At 41.8% G+C, this 22500-nt stretch overlaps 1 protein-coding gene and 1 long non-coding RNA gene across 2 annotated transcripts in view; both read left to right on the plus strand.

The window, feature by feature from the left end:
* Window positions 1-22500, plus strand: part of LOC121697628 (keratin-associated protein 10-11-like) — a 130767-nt gene that overhangs the window by 66127 nt on the left and 42140 nt on the right. The gene's annotated exons all lie outside the window — the stretch shown is intronic.
* Window positions 809-1997, plus strand: LOC121691856. The gene is made up of 2 exons (XR_006025204.1): window positions 809-1063; window positions 1880-1997. It is a non-coding gene; the product is annotated as an uncharacterized LOC121691856 (long non-coding RNA).

Genomic DNA, 22500 nt, shown 5'->3' on the forward strand with positions numbered 1-22500 from the left:
AGTGACCTTTTACCTCTGTAGTGTGTGTGTGTGTGCGTGTGTTTCTGCGGGAGTGAGATAGATAGATAGATAGAAAGATATAGATACATAGAGAGAGAGAAAGAGAGAGAGAGAGAGTATGTGCAGGTGGTTGTATGTGAGAAAGAAATTGTGCAGTGATAAATTGCAGGAGACGTTTTAGATAAAACATTCTGTGTTCTCTCTTTCTTCTCTCGTTTTATATAAAACATTCTGTGTTCTCTCTCTCTTTTCACTCGTTTTAGATAAAACATTCTGTGTTCTCTCTCACTTCTCTCGTTTTAGATAAAACATTCTGTGCTCTCTCTCTCTCTCTTCTCTCGTTTTAGATAAAACATTCTGTGCCAGATATACGTACATTTGCGAACGTAGCGTTATCAGCGTCATGGACAAACCGCACATTGCGAACGCTGTCAGACCCAAGTTTCCGTCGTATTTATCAATCGTTCAATCCTTAGTGTAAACTGCGCCTTTCTCTGCCCTTCTCCGCCCATAAACGCAATTTACGAACATCCACCACAGAATGGCAGCGCCTACAAGCGCTGTTGAATGAAGTTAACTGATGACAACATTAAAAAGAATCAAACGTTTAGCGATCATGAAATAATACCATACATGATGAGATGTCAACAAGCAAGGAGATAATGAAGTAGTTCTACTCAACATACTTGTGCACGTAGGCTATGGAAGATGGTCAAATCTAGCAAGTAGGAAAGTTTAAGTGAATGACGTGAAAGTGAAAGTACACTCTAAAAAATGCTGGGTTATTTTCTCAACCCAAACGCTGAGTTGAAACTGTTGGGTCATTGTGTGGGGTTGTTTTTACTCATGTTGGGTTATTTTCTGTAACCCAGCTTGTTGGGTTGATAGTTTAGGACAGCGCCCCTCCTCTCCCCCACCTGACGTGAGCACACTACTCAGCACCAGGGTAACTTTAACACAGCTGCATAGTTATTTGAGAGTTCGGGGGAAATCGTTATTCTTTCAACCGTCCATGCAGTCCAGCAGCTTTCAACATGCAGTGGAAATCAGGCGATTTTGGAAGGTATGTATCTGCTTTTAACTTTTTTATTATTATTATTCAGACGGATTTTAAAAGTAGCCTACACCCAGAGATACCTTCGTGATATGAATGGATATTCTGCCTGCCAATTTCGTTCAGCCTAAGCAGGTTAAGAATTGTGACATTCAAGCCAGCTAACATTAACTAACATTAATTTACAGTCTTACAATTACTGCTCATGTTAATGTTAAATCTACACAAAGACAGACTCTTAAAAACATAGTTCTGTGTTGACTGGGTATGAACTGCTGAACAGAAACAAAACAAACTTTTACAAAGAACTAAAATTAGCATACCAACAGCTGGCTAGGTTAACGTTAGCAGACGGTTGGTATGCTAGCTTCTAGCTCTAACAAATGCTTCGTGTTAGTGCAGCATGTGTGTCAGCTAATGTATACAGTCGAAGTAGTCTCTCTACGTACGGTAATCATCATGCCAAACAACATATTAATTAATTCAGGGTAGCTTCATATTATAGCCATGTAACTTACTGGGTGGTTTTTGGTGGTAACATTAACGTTACAGACAACTTGAATTTAACTAACTGAATGTGTTAACATGAGCTAGCTAACGGTAGAATTATCACTGCCACTAACGTTAATATTACTGAACGTATGTTTGTCAGTCTGCTGTTAAACAACTCCATGAGGTGGTCATGGTTTCCGAGTGTGTTGCGCTAATATTTTGTCTCCGAATTTTTAATGTTTGTCAACATCATTCACTGATCATGGTTCGTGAAAGTCTTGATCTAAAGTTCTGCAGTGATTAATTTACTCTTTTTCTTTCTTTGATTGACAGGGCTGACCCCCAAATGGACCGTGGAATCTAGCTGTCTTCATGGAAGTAACTTATCACATGCTGATGCTGCTTTTAGAGTAGGCTATCCATTCAAAAATAAAGTAAACTGTCAAATAAATAATTATGTCGAACTGTTTTATTTCATTGCATGGCTATTTGTTGCCCATTTTCTCTCAATGCAACCCAAAAACTTGGTTTAGAAAACCCGACAACTGGTTATTTTAACTAGCAGTTCTGTTGATATAACCCAGTGGTTTGGGTTGAATCTATACCCAATATACTGTGTGAATTTGACTCAACATTTATATAGTTATAACCCAGCACATTGGTTACCTTTACCCAGTCTATTGTGCCAATTTAACTAATGTTGTGTTGATATAACCCAGTGTTTTGGGTTAGAATCATACCCAATCTGCTGGGTTTAATAATGTACCCAGACCATTGGGTTAGGATAACTCAATGTGGTGTTGGTCCAATAGTTAACCAGCGGCTGGGTTATATTTGGGTTATTTTTAACCCAACATTTTTTAGAGTGTAAGACATTCGAAAGGCCAACGACAGTTAAGGTTGCTTTTGATAGTACAAATACTTACAAAACTGGTGCTCTAAATAGCGATTCTGTTGCCTTTGAAAGGTTCTCTTATTGACGCATTGAACTGCAATTTGGATTAACACCTGCTTTTACAAGGCGGAAGTATTTAGGCGCAGAATAGACGTGCGCTTTCAGGAGCAGTCTTTGTACATACCGCGGAATACATAATTAGGCGCTCTTTACTCTTCCCCTCCCCTCTTTTTACGCTAAACTCCCACTTTCCCCTGGATCCTCCCATGAATGCATATGCATGACATTAAAAAACGCAATCTGCCGCTTTCAGCTCCCGCGACAGGCAGTTTACAGTTTTACATTATTGCGGCCTGTTTGTACATACCTCGCAATGATTTTACACACACGTTGCAAAACAAATACGCCTGAAATGGGCGCAAAAGCGTTAGTACATCTGGCCCTCTGTGTTCTCTCTTTCTTCTCTCTTTTTAGATAAAACATTCTCTGCCCTCTTTCTTCACTCGTTTTAGATAAAACATTCTGTGTTCTCTCTCTCTCTCTTCTCTTATTTTAGATAAAACATTCTGTGTTCTCTCTCTCTTTCTTCTCTCGTTTTAGATAAAACATTCTGTGTTCTCTCTCTCTTCTCTCGTTTTAGATAAAACATTCTGTGCTCTCTCTCTATCTCTCTCTTCACTCGTTTTAGATAAAACATTCTGTGCTCTCTCTATCTCTTCTCTCTCACACACAGTTCCACTGATGACAAGCTTTATTGGTATGGAAAAACTGCATTTGTATTGTGTACACAAATACATATCTAAAGACAGACAACAAAACATCATATGCACACGTTTGTGTATATGTAGTGCAGTGTGTGTGTGTGTGTATATAGCCCCAGCCTGCAGTTTTGTGTTTTCTCTGTAGTTTAGAACTTAGGGGCCCTATCTTGTGTGTGGATGTGTGTGTGTGCGTATGTCAATTTGTCTCCATCTCGGATATCGATGTTTGAGTTTTTCAAAAAGTCATTCATAACAAGGTTCTAATCAAGTCGTTCTTAACGAGGTTCTAATCAAGTCATTCATAACGAGGTTCTAATCAAGTCATTCATACAGTGGGTCCCCGTTAAGTTTGGACGGGTTCCTTCAGGAATCACGATCCCCATTTTCTCAGCAGAAATGGCACAAACGGCAGTTGACACAAACAACCACAAGGTGTCACTTTGGAGTTCTGCCACTACTATTTTTGATGCGACTTGACTTACTGCTTCCATGATGCAGTTTCCAAGTCAGTAGAACAATCAGAGAAAGCTGAGCCATTACCAAACATATATGATAATACAATAGCGTGAGTTTATATATCTTATACCCTATTTGTCACGGTTACTTATAGATTTGATAGTGTAACGATAAGAGCATAAGAGACTTTCAGCGGGGGCACGGAAACTTAATTTGATCACGGTAGTTTAAGCTTACACTTGACAAAACATTCTAATATGAAAATGTAGATGCAATTGTTGTAAGATGGTGCAGCTCCTTTAAGAAAGCACCGTGCAAAAAAGTAGACGTGCTGGAGCGAGTCATATTCAAAATGCAAAAAATAACACCGCAGATAAAACCAATTATCCTCATTCATTGCAACCGCAGCATGCCTGCTTGCCGACGTTTAAACAAAATATATCAAAGCACCTTTTGCGTTTGAATGTAACACGAAAAAATGTTTAAACAGCTGGACAAATGATTTAGCTAATTGATTATAGCCTGTACACCAGCAATTGTTGAACATTTGGAAAAAGATCGCTCAGCTGTTGCCACAGTCATAGGCAATGTAGAAACAACATGAGAGCAGTACACACTTCCCCGAATGTGGATGTTACACTGTCATAATCTACCACCAGCCTTTTGGCAAGTTGAAAAATAGATGACTTCTGTGAAATCTCTGCTTTAAAGCAAGACCTAAATGAGAGGAGTTGTGTTGGGAATGTCGGTGCAATGTCCATGCTATAATGGTCTGACAAACGTACTGCCTTTTCAAGCAGTTCATCATCACCTGCGAGTTGAAGGATCATAGGACGTAAAGACTCAAACACATAACAAGTTTCCCGCATGCTTGCACATCTTTGGGAGAGCTGACTGATTATGATGTCCAGAGTTGCATTAAATACCTGCACTTTGAAGTATCTCTCTGCATCGGTTAAGCGTTTATCTTCCGATAGTTCGTCAAAGTGACGCTTCACTCTTCACATTTTCAAATGTACTCTGTGAAAGTCTGCAACGAAAGTTTCCTAATGGAAGCGCTAACGTGTCTATTGAGCTCATTAGCCTACTTTCAATAGGCCTACTGTACAGCCTGAGAGGGGGAACATAGCCTACTGTAGAGTAAACAATCAGTTTACTTAGCCTAGTTACATTTGTTTAGTTAAATCCAGTTTTCTACTCTATCTCCATGATATGCTTAGCCTATAGAAAGACGAAGTCGGGAAAGTGCTTCAGAGAAAACGTATTTATTGAAATAATGAACAGTCTACATTCTACAGTCTAAATTTAAAGCACGTTGAATCCCTGGGAAGATCTGGGTGTTGTGCGGAGGAATTCGTTGATCTTATTGATGCAGTCCTTCAGTTCACTCCTCCCCATAGCAGGGAACTTTCGTTGTAGTGTTGAGACCACAAAGTTTTTCACATTTTGCGGCAGTGCTCGCTTGCCCTTCGCTCCATCCCAGTTGGTGGTTTTGCTCCAGGCTTTATAGTGTTCCTCTGTGACGATGGACCTGAAGAGCAGGCATCCGTATCTGCCCACTTGGCCGTAGCTCTGTTGGTGAATCTTAGCGTCGTTAGCGTGTTGTAGGCTATGCATTTTTCCGACACTTGGCTGCAAGCTCCCCTCCCCCACCCCCTTCTTTCACAAGCAGTGCAGCTTTCTGAAGCGGTGCCTTTTGAAGCTAATGTAACAAATACCACCAATATTGTTGTGTGGCAATAAAAGTATCCAGGGTTTGCGCAAGTAGCCTAAATATATAAATAAATTAAGGACATACAATCCTTAACGTGAAAAAGCTTAACGTAGCTTAATGTCCCAAACAACAAGTTGTTTTATGCGCATTATAAAGAAAGTTTAACGTGTCCCAAAACAGCTGTCAATTAATCACCAAACGTCAAGAGGGTTGAGTCTGAATGACACCGAGTTTTAGACACTGAGTTTTTGAAGTTAAGAAATATTTTCGTAATAAAAATGGTCATTTAACCAATAAAGGCTGAAAAAATGTACAGTAAAACTGTAGGCTATACAGTACATGCAACCCAGCAGAAGACTATTATAGGCTATTGGCAAATCATTGAGCATCATTCACACATTGTATTCTGCACAGTCTCTACACGTGGAGCGCTAATGTGTCTAGGCATACTGTAAATCAGGGGTCTCAAACTCAAATGAGCTGGGGGCCAATTCTGCCAACGTCATCTGATTGGAGGGCCGGCTATTTCTGAAATGCAATGTTCTTTTTTTCAAATATCACACAAAACTGCAAACAGAAAGTGCAAGTGTTTTTATCTAGTTTTAGACACCTGTGCTAGCAACCTTAGCTTATAAATAAAATAATGATAAAATAAATATTAATACAAATTATAAAATAAATGAAAAACATAAAAACAGGTATGTGTGTGTGTTTCACACCAAGTAAAAATATTTCCTCTCATAACTTTTTTAAATCTGGCAAACTAGGCATCAGGGTTAAGAAAGCCATTGCCAACACCATTGGATTTTTATATCAAAATTTCAAAAGGCCATGGCTTGAAAGTGGTCAGAGATAAAGTCCTACTGTAAATGTAAAAATCGTTGAGTAAAACAAAAGTTTATGAAGGGGGTAAATTTACCCATCTAATTTGTCACTGGATGGCAAGCACCTCAAATTATGCACCTTTCAGTAAATACTGGATGAACATATTTAAGCAGGTTTACTTTCCTTTTTTCATATTACCCACATAACAAATTAACAGGAAAACACCTAAGATGTATACCAACACCTAAGATGTTGTGGTTTAGTAATAGATTACTACAATATAGGCCTATAATAAAGTATTCTGGTCAAACAGTTCCTATCGCGGGTAATCTGCAGTACCCAGAAGTTCGCATCATATTGCGGGTGACTTTGTAGTTCTTTAGAGCCCTATTTCTACTAGCCCTGCTGTCTGTACCACATCCATTACGGACACTATTATCACGATTACCACTGCAACCTCCAAGCTATGTTGGGCAGAGGGTCGAAACAAGCATGGTATGCTTAGTGGACACCGTTGTATACACGCACCTCCATTCAGTGACGCACCGTGACTATCACTGTCATAGACGATCGATCATAATCTCCAAAAGGATATTCTTCTTCAGAATTAGAATAGGTGAATAACATAGCTTACCTAAGACTTCATCACACGTGAACGTTTTTCAACATTTGGTGTAGGCCTATTTCTGCTTAATTTCTGCTTCAATTTCTGCAACACTATGGCCTGCATCGCTTCCGCGTCATTATGCACGTCTTTGTGTTTCTCGCGTGTAATACAAGTAGCCTAGGCCTATTTCCTGAAAACTTTGCGCAGCGATTTTGGGTTTGAAGAGTAGAGTAGGCCTACAAATGAGATTTGTCACCGTACCTGGATCTATCGTCTATTTTAAGCAGTATCGTTGTTTGTCGCAATTAATAGCCTCAAGGGCCGGATTACATTATTATTTTGTCATACGTCGCAGGCCGGAATTGGGCAGGACGCGGGCCGTGTGTTTGAGACCCCTGCTGTAAATCATTCAAAATGTGTGAAAGTCATTAGGCTGGAAGCGTGTCTACTGTCAGTGACTAATGCGAGAAGCGGGTTCTGTGTTGTAGGCTATGCATTTTTCCGACACTTGGCTGCAAGCTCCCCTCCCCCACCCCCTTCTTTCACAAGCAGTGCAGCTTTCTGAAGCGGTGCCTTTTGAAGCTAATGTAACAAATACCACCAATATTGTTGTGTGGCAATAAAAGTATCCAGGGTTTGCGCAAGTAGACTAAATAGGCCTATATAAATAAATTAAGGACATACAATCCTTAAAGCTTAACGTAGCCTACATGTAGATTAATGTCCCAAAACGTCAACAAGTCGTTTTATGCTCTCATTATATATGGATTTCTATGAAACGCCACGAAAACATGCGTGCGCAACCAAGAGGCAGAAAGCACCATAGAACAGCATAGAGCAATGCAAAAGAGCAAAAGAATAAAATTAGTTTTTGTGCTGACAACTGCACCAATTCGAAATCACGATGGTTAGAGAATGTTAAATATGTTCAATATCCCTAACGGAATGCATGTCTTCGCCAAAAATGACAAAATACGATGTTATGTTAATAATGCAAATGAACGGCACACTTTGAAATATAGTCGGAAATGAGATGTTATCATCATTGAGACAACAGGGGTATACAATAAAATCCGATTGTAGCTTACAGCAGCCGACTATTTAGGTTAAGTTTATAACGTTGTGGACGGCCACCAAGCGTCTTCTGCCCCACGGCTGCGGCACAGTCTTGAGTGACCGGATTCGTTTTCCTTTGTCATATGAATGTTGTCATTTTGTTAACTTTACTGTTAAGGAGATGCTGTAGGCAAAGGTTATATTTCAACCTCGTTAGTGTCAGAACTATTCACAAGGTTTCTGGGCAGCATTTTTATGTTCTGTTAGCAAGCGAACTTCTCATGACTACCGACAAAGTAGCCTACTGCCAGCTGACGAAGCTCTCATTTTAAAACATTACTGAGAGACAGGCACTATACAATCAAGAAATATTGCCACTGAATCCAAAACTATGTTTAACATTATGTACAAAGCTTAGGCTACAGTGGATTAGCATGTTGCAGGGGCTGCTAAAAACAGAGAAACGCACTGAAAACTCGGCCAATCACAGCCCTTGCTGTCGAATGCGCCGTCCAGTTCGACCGTTGAACGCCACAGCGGACTATGCTGCCCCCAAGCGGCTGCAGTTGTACTTACATGTCACCCAGCTGCGTGAATCACCATTATCGTGAATGAAGTGTCAATTTTTAACGGGGACCCTCTGTAACAAGGTTCTAATCATAACGAGGTTCTAATCAAGTCATTCTTAACAAGGTTCTAATCAAGTCATTCATAACGCGGTTTTAATCAAGTCGTAATCAAGTCATTCATAACGAGGTTCTAATCAAGTCATTCATAACGAGGTTCTAATCAAGTCGTTCATAACGAGGTTCTAATCTAGTCATGTATAACAAGGTTCTAATCAAGTCGTTCTTAACAAGGTTCTAATCAAGTCGTTTATAACAAGGTTCTAATAACGAGGTTCTAATCAAGTCATTCTTAATAAGGTTCTAAACAAGTCGTTCATAACGAGGTTCTAATCAAGGTGGGGCATGCATTTGAATAGGCCTAACTATTGAGTTTCCTAATAAAAGGCTCTTCATATACAGTCATTTATTTTTTTAGTAAATTAAAGAGTGTATATAACAGAAAGACTAGTAAGAAGAAAGGGGGTATTTGTTTTGTGATAACTACATTGCCACAAACAACATTGTGGACAGTTTATACTTAATGACTCTCCCTTTATGCATGCAAACCATTTTACAAGTATGATCAGTTACTTAACTTTACCTTAGCCTTTGTAGCCTAAAGCATGCTCTTCCTTACTTGAAACACCTTTGATGAAATGCAAGAAATTAAAGACTGAAACTAGGGAATAGTCTAGTGGTTGTTTGAGAATGAACGTTAGCTCAGATGCTCACATTTATTTTGTGTAGACTTTTTGTGGTCTTAATGCAACATTTTACAAAGCACTGACAGGGCCACCAAGGACTGTGAGCGAGTCAGCAGCAGAAACAGCTATTGCTTCGTGTTTAGGACGCATCGTGGACAGCTATCTATCAGGTTGATTTCGGCTTCAAAAAGAAATGGGAATTAAATGTCACGTGAAAATCATCCTACCAATAATACACAAGCCACAAAGCTGTGATACCATACAACACACACACACACCACACCACACCACACACACACACACACATACACTAACTTACACACACACTCTTACTCACAGTCACAGTCACTCTCTCGCTCTCTCTCTCTCTCACACACACACACACACACACACACTACGGTGCTTCGACCTTGTAACCGAAGGATTGCCGGTTCGAACCCCGACCAGTAGGCCCGGCTGAAGTGCCCTTGAGCAAGGCACCTAACCCCTCACTGCTCCCCGAGCACCGCTGTAGCAGGCAGCTCACTGCGTCGGGATTAGTGTGTGCTTCACCTCACTGTGTGTACACTGTGTGCTGTATGTGTTTCACTAATTCGCGGATTGGGATAAATGCAGAGACCAAATTTCCCTCACGGGATCAAAAGAGTATATATACTTATACTTATACACACACACACACACACACACACACCACACACACACTACATGCCCAGTGTTTCGATGTCCCTGGAATCGTTGACCAAAAATGCAAGAAGTAGATGACGAAAAAAATAAATAAATAAAATGAATTTAGACAATCCCTATATGACCACTACGCTAGCTACGCTAGTGACGCTAGTGGCGGTCATAATAATTGTAGAACTGTGTGTAGGTGTGTGTGTGTGTGTGTAGGTGTGTGTGTGTAGGTTTGTGTGTGTGTGTGTGAGTGTGTGTGTGTGTGTAGGTGTGTGTGTGTGTGAGTGTGTGTGTGTGTGTGTGAGTGTGTGTGTGTGTGTGTAGGTGTGTGTGTGTGAGTGTGTGTGTGTCTGAGTGTGTGTCTGTGTGTGTGTGTGTAGGTGTCTGATCACAACATTAGCCCTTAAACACCCGTCTCTGACCATGCGTTTCCGAATGCTAGAATAGAGCCCTTAAAATCTTTGTTTTAAAACTCTTTCCACAGTACAAATGTAAACAAATGTGTGTGTGTGTGTGTGTGTGTTTATCCTCAGCTTGGAATGAAATGTTTGTTTAGAGTTGTCGTGGGAACTAAAGGCTTTCATGGTTCATCTGTCCATGTCACACTTAACTGAGCAGGTAGATCAACCTTTGTGCAAGTGTGTGTGTGTGTGTGTCTTTGTGTGTGTGTGTGTGTGTGTGTGTGTGTTTGTGCGCACTTTTTTGTGTGTATGTGTGTGTGTGTGTGTCTTTGTGTGTGTGTGTGTTTGTGCGCACATTTTGTGTGTGTATGTGTGTGTATGTATGTATTCAGTCAAACAGTTCCCATAACATTTGTGTACAGTGGAAAGTAGATAAGTACCAATTTATGATTCAGCCCAATGCTAATGTGGAGGGGCAGAGAGAGAGAGAGTGTGTGTGTGTGTGTGTGTATTTGTGTGTGTGTTTGTGTGGGGGTGAGTGTGTGTTTTTGTGTGTGTGTGTGTTTTGGTTACAAACAGAACAGGTTTTATATTAAAAGATTTCATATGAAAATGTACATTTATTCACTTCATTTGGTCGACCCCGTCAGACACATCAAAATGTATTATATGTTAATTTGATCAATTCATAAAGACTGTAATGTTCTTACATGTTTAATAATGTTGTTTTCTAGTAGAGCTTTGTAGTAAAATTAATACTATTTTCTTATGATTGTACACTAATTTGGAAACCCCCATTTTGAAATACATTAATCTTGTATATTCATCTTTAATATTATAATATATAATCAGTGTTCTTATGTAAATTAGACATCATTGTGTGTAGTTCAAAGCATGTTTTACTACACAATAAATTCCAAAGAAACAGATATTTGTAAAAAAAAGACGGTTACACTTTACTTGACAGTGTCGACATAAGACTGACATGACACTGTCATGAACGTGTCATAAACAAGTCATAAACGTTTATGACATAACGCTTCTGTTAATAAGTGACATTCGGTTTTTGTCATAACAAGTTAGGATTAGGGTTAGGTTTAGGGTTAGGATTAGGGATAGAGGTTAGGATTAGGTTTAGGGATAGGATTAGGGATAGAGGTTAGGATTAGGTTTAGGGATAGGATTAGGGATAGAGGTTAGGATTAGGGTTAGGGTCAGGGTTCATGTGTCATGACAGTGTCATGTCACTCTTATGTCGATACTGTCAAGTAAAGTGTTACCAAAAAGACAAAAACCTTCATCTTACGGTGTTGACAAACAACTAACGGTGGTGCCTACAACTAACAATGTTGACAAACAAACAACTGCTAAGAGAGGAAAACAAACAACTGCTAAGAGAGGAGAACTAATCACAAATCAACTAACAATGTTGACAAACAAACAACTGCTAAGAGAGGAAAACTAATCACAAATCAACTAACAATGTTGACAAACAAACAACTGCTAAGAGAGGAGAACTAATCACAAATCAACTAACAATGTTGACAAACAAACAACTGCTAAGAGAGGAGAACTAATCACAAATCAACTAACAATGTTGACAAACAAACAACTGCTAAGAGAGGAGAACTAATCACAAATCAACTAACAATGTTGACAAACAAACAACTGCTAAGAGAGGAGAACTAATCACAAATCAACTAACAATGTTGACAAACAAACAACTGCTAAGAGAGGAAACTAATCACAAATCAATTTTGACATGGAACCCTCACGGGACGGGAAAGAGACTCCAATAAAAAAAACAAGAGGTACCAGGATTTTGAAGGCAGTGACAGACATGAAAAGACAAGAATGTGCCTAGCATCAAAAGAAAACCTAATGACCCAAAATGTGTTGTTATAAATACAACCACCGTTCTCTAAAGGAATACAGGAGACATTAACCAAATGACCCAAAATGTGTTGTTATAAATACAACCACCGTTCTCTAAAGGAATACCAGAAACATTAACCAATGGGAATTTATTCTTGGATGAGGTCATTTCCAATCTCCAATCACCTGTCTCAGGGATATTTTTGGAAGCTGCTGCCTATAATACCTCCTTCATTACACATTGGATATTAGGACAATTCTGTTGTCCTGTATTTGAAAGGGAAAATTATTGTATTTAAGTATTGAACTGATACAGAACCCATTTTGTTCTGTACAATTCATATGAGATAAAGGGAAACCTTACTGCTGTCATTTATCCCTCTTGGTTTGTCTGTCATCACTCTCCCGACAGAGAATGCACTTTACGTTTGAGTCACGTATATTACGCTGATAGTGGCGTAAGATGACATGTCTTGCTCAGAGTTTTACACTTACAGGGCATCTGTGCACGATAAAGACTTACAGGGCATCTGTGCAGGATAAACACTTACAGGGCATCTGTGAACGACAAACACTTACAGGGCATCTGTGCAGGATAAACAACTAGAGTTTTACACTTACAGTGCATCTGTGCAGGATAACCAACTAGAGTTTTACACTTACAGTGCATCTGTGCAGGATAAACAACTAGAGTTTTACACTTACAGGGCATCTGTGCAGAATAAACACTTACAGGGCATCTGTGCAGGATAAACAACTAGAGTTTTACACTTACAGGGCATCTGTGCAGGATAAACACTTACAGGGCATCTGTGCAGGATAAACACTTACAGGGCATCTGTGCAGGATAAACAACTAGGTCTCCTAGTTTATGGCTGCCATGAATGCGCCATAAGACCACACCGTGAGAAATTAGAGAGAGAGGGAGAGAGAGAGAGAGAGGGAGAGAGAGAGAGCAAAAGAGAGAGAGAGATGGATGACAGAGGTGGAAGAGAGAGAGAGAGAAAGAGGTGGATGACAGAGAGAGGTGAATGAGTGTGTTATTTTTTATATTTTCCAGAGAAGATTTGTTCACTCACAAAATATATCTGCTGAAGCCAAATTTACAATCACACACACACACACACACACACACACACACACACACACACACAGACACACACAAAAACTCATACACACAAAATCTATCTCTCTCTCACACACACACAAACACACACACACACATACAAAAACTCTCTCTCACACACAAACACACGTGTACACCCACCCCACACACACACAGTCTTATCACTGGAACAAGGCTTTGAAATAATGGAATCACCATTGATCTGCTGGAAGATGTCATGAAAAAAGAGGAGGAGAGAGGACAGGGGAGGAGAGAGAGAGAGGGAGAGATAGAGAGAGGGCAGGGGAGGAGAGAGAGAGGGGAACGAGGGATAGAGGGAGGACAGGGGAGGAGAGAGAGAGGGGAATGAGGGATAGAGGGAGGACAGGGAAGGAGAGAGAGGAACAAGAGATAGAAAGGACAGGGGAAGAGAGGGAGAGATAGAGAGAGGACAGGGGAGGAGAGAGAGAGAGGAACAAGGGATAGAGTGAGGACAGGGGAGGAGAGAGAGAGAGGAACAAGGGATAGAGGAGGACAGGGGAGGAGAGGGAGAGATAGAGAGAGGACAGGGAGAGGAACGAGGGATAGAGTGAGGACAGTGGAGGAGATTCAGAGCAGCCTAAACAGAGAGGGGGGCATGGTGATGCCAGGTGCTGATGTTGGTGATGCCCCACGGTGGCATGGGGTGAGTAAAGACCAGTTTCTAGTTTTCTTGAATTTCCCCTTGGGGATCAATAAAGTATCTATCTATCTATCTATCTATCTATCTCTAGTAAAGAGCTTAGTCTAGGGAGCAGTTTATAGTGTTTATAGTTTAGTCTAGGGAGCAGTTTATATCTTAGTCTAGGGAGCAGTTTATTGCTTAGTCTAGGGAGCAGTTTATAGCTTAGTCTAGGGGGCCGTTTTGATCTGAATATTGATTGCCACATAAGACAGATGACAGGCAAATGATATGGCTTTACAATGTATTCTAGTTAACAAAAGTTTGTAGTGGCTAGCTAGCATTTAAGCACTAGGAGTAGCCTAGAAATCTAGATGCACCCTAGCGGCAGCAACTCTCCGTTGGCTTGCGAGCTGGAAAAATTAAACTTTGATAGGGCCAATCACATCGTGTATACAGACGTTAGGCGGGCTTAACATTGATGGCAGAGTTACATTTTAATGTGGGTCTGGCTCTTCAGGCTTCTTAAAAAGAGCACTGATGAAATGCTACAGGAGAGGAAGGGTGGAGAAAGAAAACAGTGTGTGAGTTCTCAAAAATAATGACCAATCTGTACATCTGCTTTTTGCAATTGGTAATTGCAATTCCATGGTATTTTACAACTTTCACATACAGTAAACAATAACTCAAGAGTGGATTATTGTGCAAGTCAAGCCAGTATTTTCCTGCCAATTCTCTGTAACCAAGTTGTTTCACTTAAAGGTTGTATCAGCGATGTTGGGTAACGTCACTTCTGTTGACGTTCAAACCAAACAGAGAGCTAGCTCGCTACTCCCTCCCCCTCCCTCCCAAGCAATTGAAACTCTCCTGAACGCGCATCTCATCGGTTATTGGTTGGAACACTGTATTTTGCCTTTGAGTGGTTGGCAACACATGTTTTTGTGTGCAGATCCCAGAGCCTAGGCTGCCTACAGAGACACGTTTTTTTGATAGCCTGTATGGGGCTGGCAGCTAGCGGATCGTTAGTAAAGATTAGACTAATGATCATTTATGTTTGGGCCTTTTTTGGGCCTGCTATCGCTGATACAACTTTTAACTGAGATCCTCTCACCTCTGCACTCGCTTTCTGAATCAGATATTTAAAGGTGCAGTCCGGGATTTTACAGGAAGTTGCATTTGTTTGTGTTAATGTTCAGATTTAAATTTATTAACAGATGTTTTTGTGCAAAAAAACATTATATTTTAACCAAGGACCAAACGAAACACATCAGAGAGGTAGCTCACCCCTACCTTCAGAGTTCCAAGATAAATTCCATACAGGGTTTTGTTTTCGTTTGGGGGTCAGGCTGCCCCCACTTTGTTTGTTTCCAGTTTTCGGAAACAAGTGAAAAGTGTTGCCAGTGTTGCTAGCAGTCCAAACCCTGGTGTGGCTAACATGAGCTCCGCTAACACAGAACGCCAGTGTTGCTCGCAAACCTAGGTGTGGCTAACATGAGCTCCGCTAACACAAAACGCCAGTGTTGCTAGCAAACCCAGGTGTGGCTAACATGAGCTCCGCTAACACAGAACGCCAGTGTTGCTAGCAAACCCAGGTGTGGCTAACATGAGCTCCGCTAACACAGAACGCCAGTGTTGCTAGCAAACCCAGGTGTGGCTAACATGAGCTCCGCTAAGACAGAATGCCAATGTTGCTAGCAGTCCAAATCCAGGTGTAGAGTAGCTAACATGAGCTCCGCTAACACAGAATGCAGGTGTGGCTAACATGAGCTCCGCTAACACAGAACGCCACTGTTGCTAGGAAACCCAGGTGTGGCTAACATGAGCTCCGCTAACACAAAACACCAGTGTGGCTAGCAGTCCAAACCCAGGTGTAGAGTAGCTAACATGAGCTCCGCTAACACAGAATGTAGGTGTGGCTAACATGAGCTCCGCTAACAAACAAGGAGACGGAGCCAGACCGTTAAAGCAGCCAAGCTTGATTAAGTTGAATTTATAGGTCCATTAACCCATTTACTCCTAATATGCCTGCTAAAAACGCCTATAGAATCCTATGGCATTCTAGACTAAATAACCTTGTTTCCTGAGGGTTTTCTGAAAAAATAGAATTGTCAGCATCTACCAAAACCTTAATATCTAAGTCTCTGTACACCTAGAAACATGAAATAAAAAGCATGCTGCGCTACGCAGCAACCAGCGGGAGATTCAATGTTGCGCTATGCACCAACAGGCGGGAGATAGAATGTTGCGTCGTGCAGCATCCAGCACGAATGGGTTAAAGGCGGAGGATGCAAATTCTTTGAACAAATAACAATGTAACGCAAACGTTACTTTCCCTGGTAACTAGTTACTTTTACAATGCTGTAACTCACACACACACACACAGACACACAAACACACACAGAGACAGACACACACACACACACAGTGCAAACAAACTGCAATCAGTTGTAGAGACAAAAGATTGCACACACATACTACACACGCACACACACACACCCATACACCAACACACTCACACACTTTCACTGTCTGTGTCGGGTCATGGTGCAGGGGTGTGCGTCAGCATGCTTGCTGTTGACAACAACTCAAACACACACACACCAGAGACACACACACACACACACACCAGAGAGAGAGACACACACACACACACACCAGAGAGAGAGAGAGACACACACACACACACACACACATACACACACCAGAGAGAGAGACACACACACACACACACACACACGAAACAGAGAGACACACATAAACATACCAGACACACACACACACACGAAACAGAGAGACACACACACATTTAATTAGCACATACAGATGGACACCTTGCAGCCTCAGTCTGTAACTAACCCAACTAAACTGCAGTGTGTGTGGGCACCCCATTGCACCATTTCACCTCTCCTTCCCTTATCCCCCCTTTCTTTCATCTGTCTCTCTCCCTCTCTCTTTCTCTTCTTCTCTCCTTCCCTTCTTCCCCTCTTTCTTTTCTGTCTCTCCCCTCCTCTCTTCTCTCTCCCTCTCCCCCCCTCTCTTCTCTCCCTCTCTTCTCCTTCTCTCCATCCCTCTCTTCTCCTTCTCTTCCCCTCTCCCTCTATTTCTCTCTCTCCCTCTCTCTCTTCCCTCTCTAGTGCGAGTAGTCTAGTCTAGTCACAGTACGGGGATCACAGTGTGTTTCTGGAAACCTGTTTTAGACAAGCTGCCACCATGCCCAGAATATTACCATGTTTCATCTTCACTGCACTTTCATATGACTCTCCTCTCTTCACACACACACACACACACACACACACACACACACCAGAGGGAGAGAGACAAGCTGCCACCATGTTTCATCTCCACCACACTTTCATATGTCTCCCCCTCTCTTCTCTTCTTCTCATCTCTCTCTCATCATTTCATCTCTTATGTCTCTCTGCTTTGTCTTTCTTCCTCTCTTCTACTTGATTTCTCTCTCTCTCTCTCTTTCTCTTTCTTTTTCCGTAAGTCTGTCTCTTTTTCACACCCAATGTCTGACATTATAGCTTACGCCTGTTTGTTTTAGTATAGGGAGGAACCAGTTACAGTCTATGTGTGTGTGTTTGTGTGTGTGTGTGTTTTGACATTGCATGACACTTGCCAGTAAGAGAGAGAGAGTGAGAGAGAGAGAGAGAGAGAGAGAGAGAGAGAGAGTGAGTGTGTGTGTTTTAACATAGGGTCTGGGTCGAGGGTGTGTGTATATGTGTGTGTGTAAGAGAGAGAGAGAGGATGAGACAGGCCTGTGTGTGTGTGTAAGAGAGAGAGAGAGAGGGTGTGTGTGTGTAAGAGAGAGAGAGAGAGTGAGTGTGTGTGTTTTAACATAGGGTCTGGGTCGAGGGTGTGTGTATATGTGTGTGTGTAAGAGAGAGAGAGAGAGGGTGTGTGTGTGTGTAAGAGAGAGAGAGAGAGGATGTGTGTGTGTGTGTGAGAGAGAGAGAGAGAGTGTATGAGACAGGCCTGTGTCTGTTTAACTTTCCTGACCTCAGCACATTCAAACAATAAGAGCTGAGGGGCTGTTTAGACAAGCTCCCTCTTTCTGACACACACACACACACTGTTTCCCTTACGCAAACACAAACGCACACACACACACACACACACACAGTCTGGCCCACCTTTCTGTTACACTTTTTAGGTCTCGCTTCCACTCCAGCATTTTCATCTGACATAATATGATCTCTCTCTCTCTCTCTCTCTCTCTCTTTGTGTGTGTGTGTGGTGTCAAACATGCTGTAGTTAATAATTGTCTGAGTGTGTGTCCATTATACAGAGTAATGGACACACACATACACAGTGTGTGTGCGTGTGAGTCTGAGTGTGTGTGTGTGTGTGTGTGTGTGTGCATGTGAGTGTGTGTGCATGTGTGTGTGTGCGTGCGTGCGCACGTGTGTGTGTGAGTGTGTGTGATTGTGAGTGTGTGTGTGTGTGGGTGTGCATGTGAGTCTGAGTGTGTGTGTGCGTGTGAGTCTGAGTGTGTGTGTGTGTGTGTGTGTGAGTGTGTGTGCATGTGAGTGTGTGTGCATGTGTGTGTGTGCGTGCGTGCGCACGTGTGTGTGTGAGTGTGTGTGATTGTGAGTGTTTGTGTGTGTGTGTGCATGTGTGTGTGTGTGTGTGTGCATGCGTGCGTATGTGTGCGTGCGTGCGTGCACGTGTGTGTGTGGGCTCTCCATTTGGTGAGCTGTTCTGCTCAGTCTGGCTACAACAATCTAACAAGTGATTTTGTAGTGTTACGATTACATTATTCAGCATCAACCTGATATTGACCTCTTAATTAGCACAGACACACACACACACACACACACACACACACACACAGTGTGGATGGGAACGTGGAAGAGCAAAAGCTGATATTGACCTCTTAATTAGCAAAGACACACACACACACACACAGTCTGACACAAAGCTTCATTATGTGGGATGACAGCGAGACTCATCAGTCGGAGAAGCTGTTCCCAACGAGCACGGGCAGACAGCAAGACCTCGTTAACACACCACACACAATTACAGGTGTGTGTGTGTGTGTGTGAGAGAGTGTGTGTGTTGTGTGTGTGTGTGTGTGTGTGTGTGTGTGTGTGTGTCTATGTGTGTGACTGAAAGAGAGAATGAGTGAACGTGTGTGTGTGTGTTTGTGTGTGTGTGTGAGAGAGGGAGAGAGCATGGTCCATTACAGCTGCAGAGTGACCTTTGATAATTAGCCTTCATTAAGACATGGTGTCAAGGAAACCATTACCACCCCACCCCCCCCACACACACACCTGTCACACACACTGACACATGACAAGATGGGGACACAGCCAGCACAGGCAGTCAAACACACACAAAGCCTAGACACACACACACACACACACATACACACACACAAAGCCCAGACACACACACACACACACAAAGCCCAGACACACACACACACACACACACACACACACACAAACACACACAAAGCCCAGACACACACACACACACACACAAAGCCCATACACACACACACACACACACACACACACAAAGCCCAGACACACACACACACACACAGCCCAGACACAATCACAATTACCGGTATAATGCTTTTATTTGGATCTTGGAACACAGAGGAAGAATTACAGATCAAACCACTGATGAAAATATGCTACAGGTTTAGTATGCTACAGGTTTAGAGTATGCTACAGGTTTAGTATGCTACAGGTTTAGAGTATGCTACATACAGGTTTAGTATGCTACAGGTTTAGAGTATGCTACAGGTTTAGAGTATGCTACAGGTTTAGAGTATGCTACATGTTTAGTATGCTACAGATTTAGTATGCTCCAGGTTTAGACAAGTCTGATCAAACCCAAAAGGCATTGTGCTATTAGTCCTTTCTGCACTAGTATAGGGCGGTGGTAGTGTAGTGGTTAAGGAGCTGGGCTAGCGTGCAGTAGCCTGAAAGTTGTCGGTTCAATTCCCGGCTTGTGCCCTTGAGCAAGGCACTTAACCCCAAGTTGCTCCGGGGACAATAATACAGTAATATAGCTGACATAATATGTAAGTCACTTTGGTCTGCTAAATGTAACAGGGTTCTCAAGTCTCACGCAATGGGCGTGAGACACACGCAATTCAACAAGTTCACACGCCACACCTTGCATTTCTCACGCTGAAATATTACTAGGGATGTCAAGGTATCTGCATAATTATTAGAGGGCGCGCAGGCATACGAGAGGATATCTCGCAGGGTTCAGAACTAGTGCACCACTCGCCAGCAAAATCAAAAACATAAATAGCCACCGACATCCAATCAAAAAATAGTGTTCGTTGTATCCGGGTAAAATAGGACATCCCCTCCCTGAAACCACGTTATGTTTGTGCACTTATATGGGGTTACACGTTTAAGATGTCAAAACTGCACCAAAATTATTTTTATTCAGAAATTCAACTGTTTGTCATTTTGGTAAACCAGCCTACTTATGGCACTTTAACAGTGTGTGTAAATCAGGCCTTTCTACGAACACTTGTAACGCTGTAGGCCTAGCTTACTTTATGGCAAACTAAACTAAACTGTCGGACATTAAGAAAACATAATTGTACATAACATAATTGACACATAAGTGTCGTTGTAGCTTTGTGTAACCCAGACATCAGCAACGTTTATTTTACACGACCAATCACTTTCATGGCTGCCTGCATTTTCCCTGTCGTCATGGCTGCAACTTTCGCACTCGTTTGTGCTTTTTAGCGGCGTGTTCATCAGGTCCAAAAAATAATGAACTTGCTGTCCTTTTCAAATATAATAATCTTGACGGTGGGATATTCTATGGCTCACCAATTTACGAGATATATGTACAGGGTCATCCCTATGTTCCCCGGGTCCTATGTTCCCCGCTACCGGGGAACATAGGACCCTTTTTTGAAAAAAGGGTCCTATGTTCCCCGCTGCTTCCAAGTAGACTGCAGCCGCACGGCAAGGCGCGGGTTGGTACCTTCTTGGAGGAAGAGCGCATGTTTGAATCTGCAAGCACGTTCACTAATAAACATTTCTTGACGAAGCTGGCCTATCTTAGCGATATATTTGATATATCTTAGCGATACATTTGAGTTAAATGTCCAGTTACAAGGCAAAGACAAGCACCTACCTCAACTAGCAAATAAGATTACTGCATTCACCAAAAAAACTTGAGTATGGGACAGGCGCCTCGATCGCGACAGTATTATGCCTTTGAGATTTCTGAGCGAAATCGCTGAAACTTCTGATTGGGAGGCACTCTTGTGATCCCATGTATTAAAAAGTAGGCCTACATCACATCCCTGCAAAGTTTATTTCAAAAATATTTCCCAACCAGCAGTGCTCAGTATGACTGGATTATGGATCCATTTAATGCAGCATCTTGGTATTTCATTGAATATATTGTACAATGCTGTAAAATGGCCTATGCTTCCTAATATGTTGCTGGAAAACAGAAATATGTGTGTTATGTATTCATTTATTATTATATCTGCAGCACCAGCTGATTTTAACTCTGTTGAAAAGGATATTAAGAACTTGTCATTATTTCAATAAATTTGACAATTTTAAGCTTGACCTACCACTTTCGTAGAGCGATGAGGGACAGGTGGGGCTTGAGAATGCCCCCTCAAAGTGGGGAATGAAAGAAAAAGTTTGAGAACCACTGATCTAGTTTGTTAACTGCCACAGTCATAAGTTGGGTCGCGATAGTCTGTCATTTTTAAAAAGTGGGTCCCCAGAAAAAAAGTTTGAGAAACACTGTTGAATCTAGCCGAGTCTGCATGGCTTCAGTCCCAAGCTTGTCATTGTCTTTGCACTTGGCATGTCATTGTTGATTCTTACTGTACAAGAGGTAAGGGAGGTGATCTAAAATAGCCTTTGGTTGAGCTGTCGGAAGAATAGGATTAATTTTAATGGAACAAAGAGATATCATACTATACTGGGCTGTAGACCCAAAGGGACATTTTTGGATTATTGACGAGTCAAACCAAAGAGGCTTCGGAGCAACACGCAGTCCCCCCTGCAGCATGCCAGCGAACGGAAAAATGAACAAAACAAACCAATTAAATATCAACTTAAAAAGGCATGTAGTTGTAGCGCGTTTCTTCTGTGAGAGGTGCAGCTCGTGTGTGTTGCTGTCCTCAATTTAGTGCTGAAGCGGACAATGCGAAGTTACCTAGAATGTTAACTTTGAACTCGTTATATCCAGTAAAGAAGCACTACACAAGTAAAACCATTGTAGGCCTATGTTATAAAAAATGTTCTTCATCTATTCTTTTACGTGGAAGTTAGGAAAATCGCCCTTCTGGCTTGTGTCAATATTGCACCGTGCGCGTATGTGTAGGTCTACCTGGTAGAAAAATACACTTTGCTACCGTTTGTGCACGAAATGTGCACTCGCAAGCATATCCCATGCAATTTCCGTGTTCAGATACAAGGCGGGGAACATAGGACCCGGGGAACATACATAGAGCTCCCATATGTACTGAGTGACTAAATATCAAAAGTTATTTCTACTGACATGCTTCCTGGTGACATAAAAACACAAATGGTTTCCCCTTGATATAAAGGCTGACGTAAGAGACATAAGCTATGCAAGATGGATACAACTCCCA

Source organism: Alosa sapidissima, chromosome 2, assembly GCF_018492685.1.
Source record: "Alosa sapidissima isolate fAloSap1 chromosome 2, fAloSap1.pri, whole genome shotgun sequence".
Lineage (NCBI taxonomy): Eukaryota > Metazoa > Chordata > Actinopteri > Clupeiformes > Clupeidae > Alosa > Alosa sapidissima.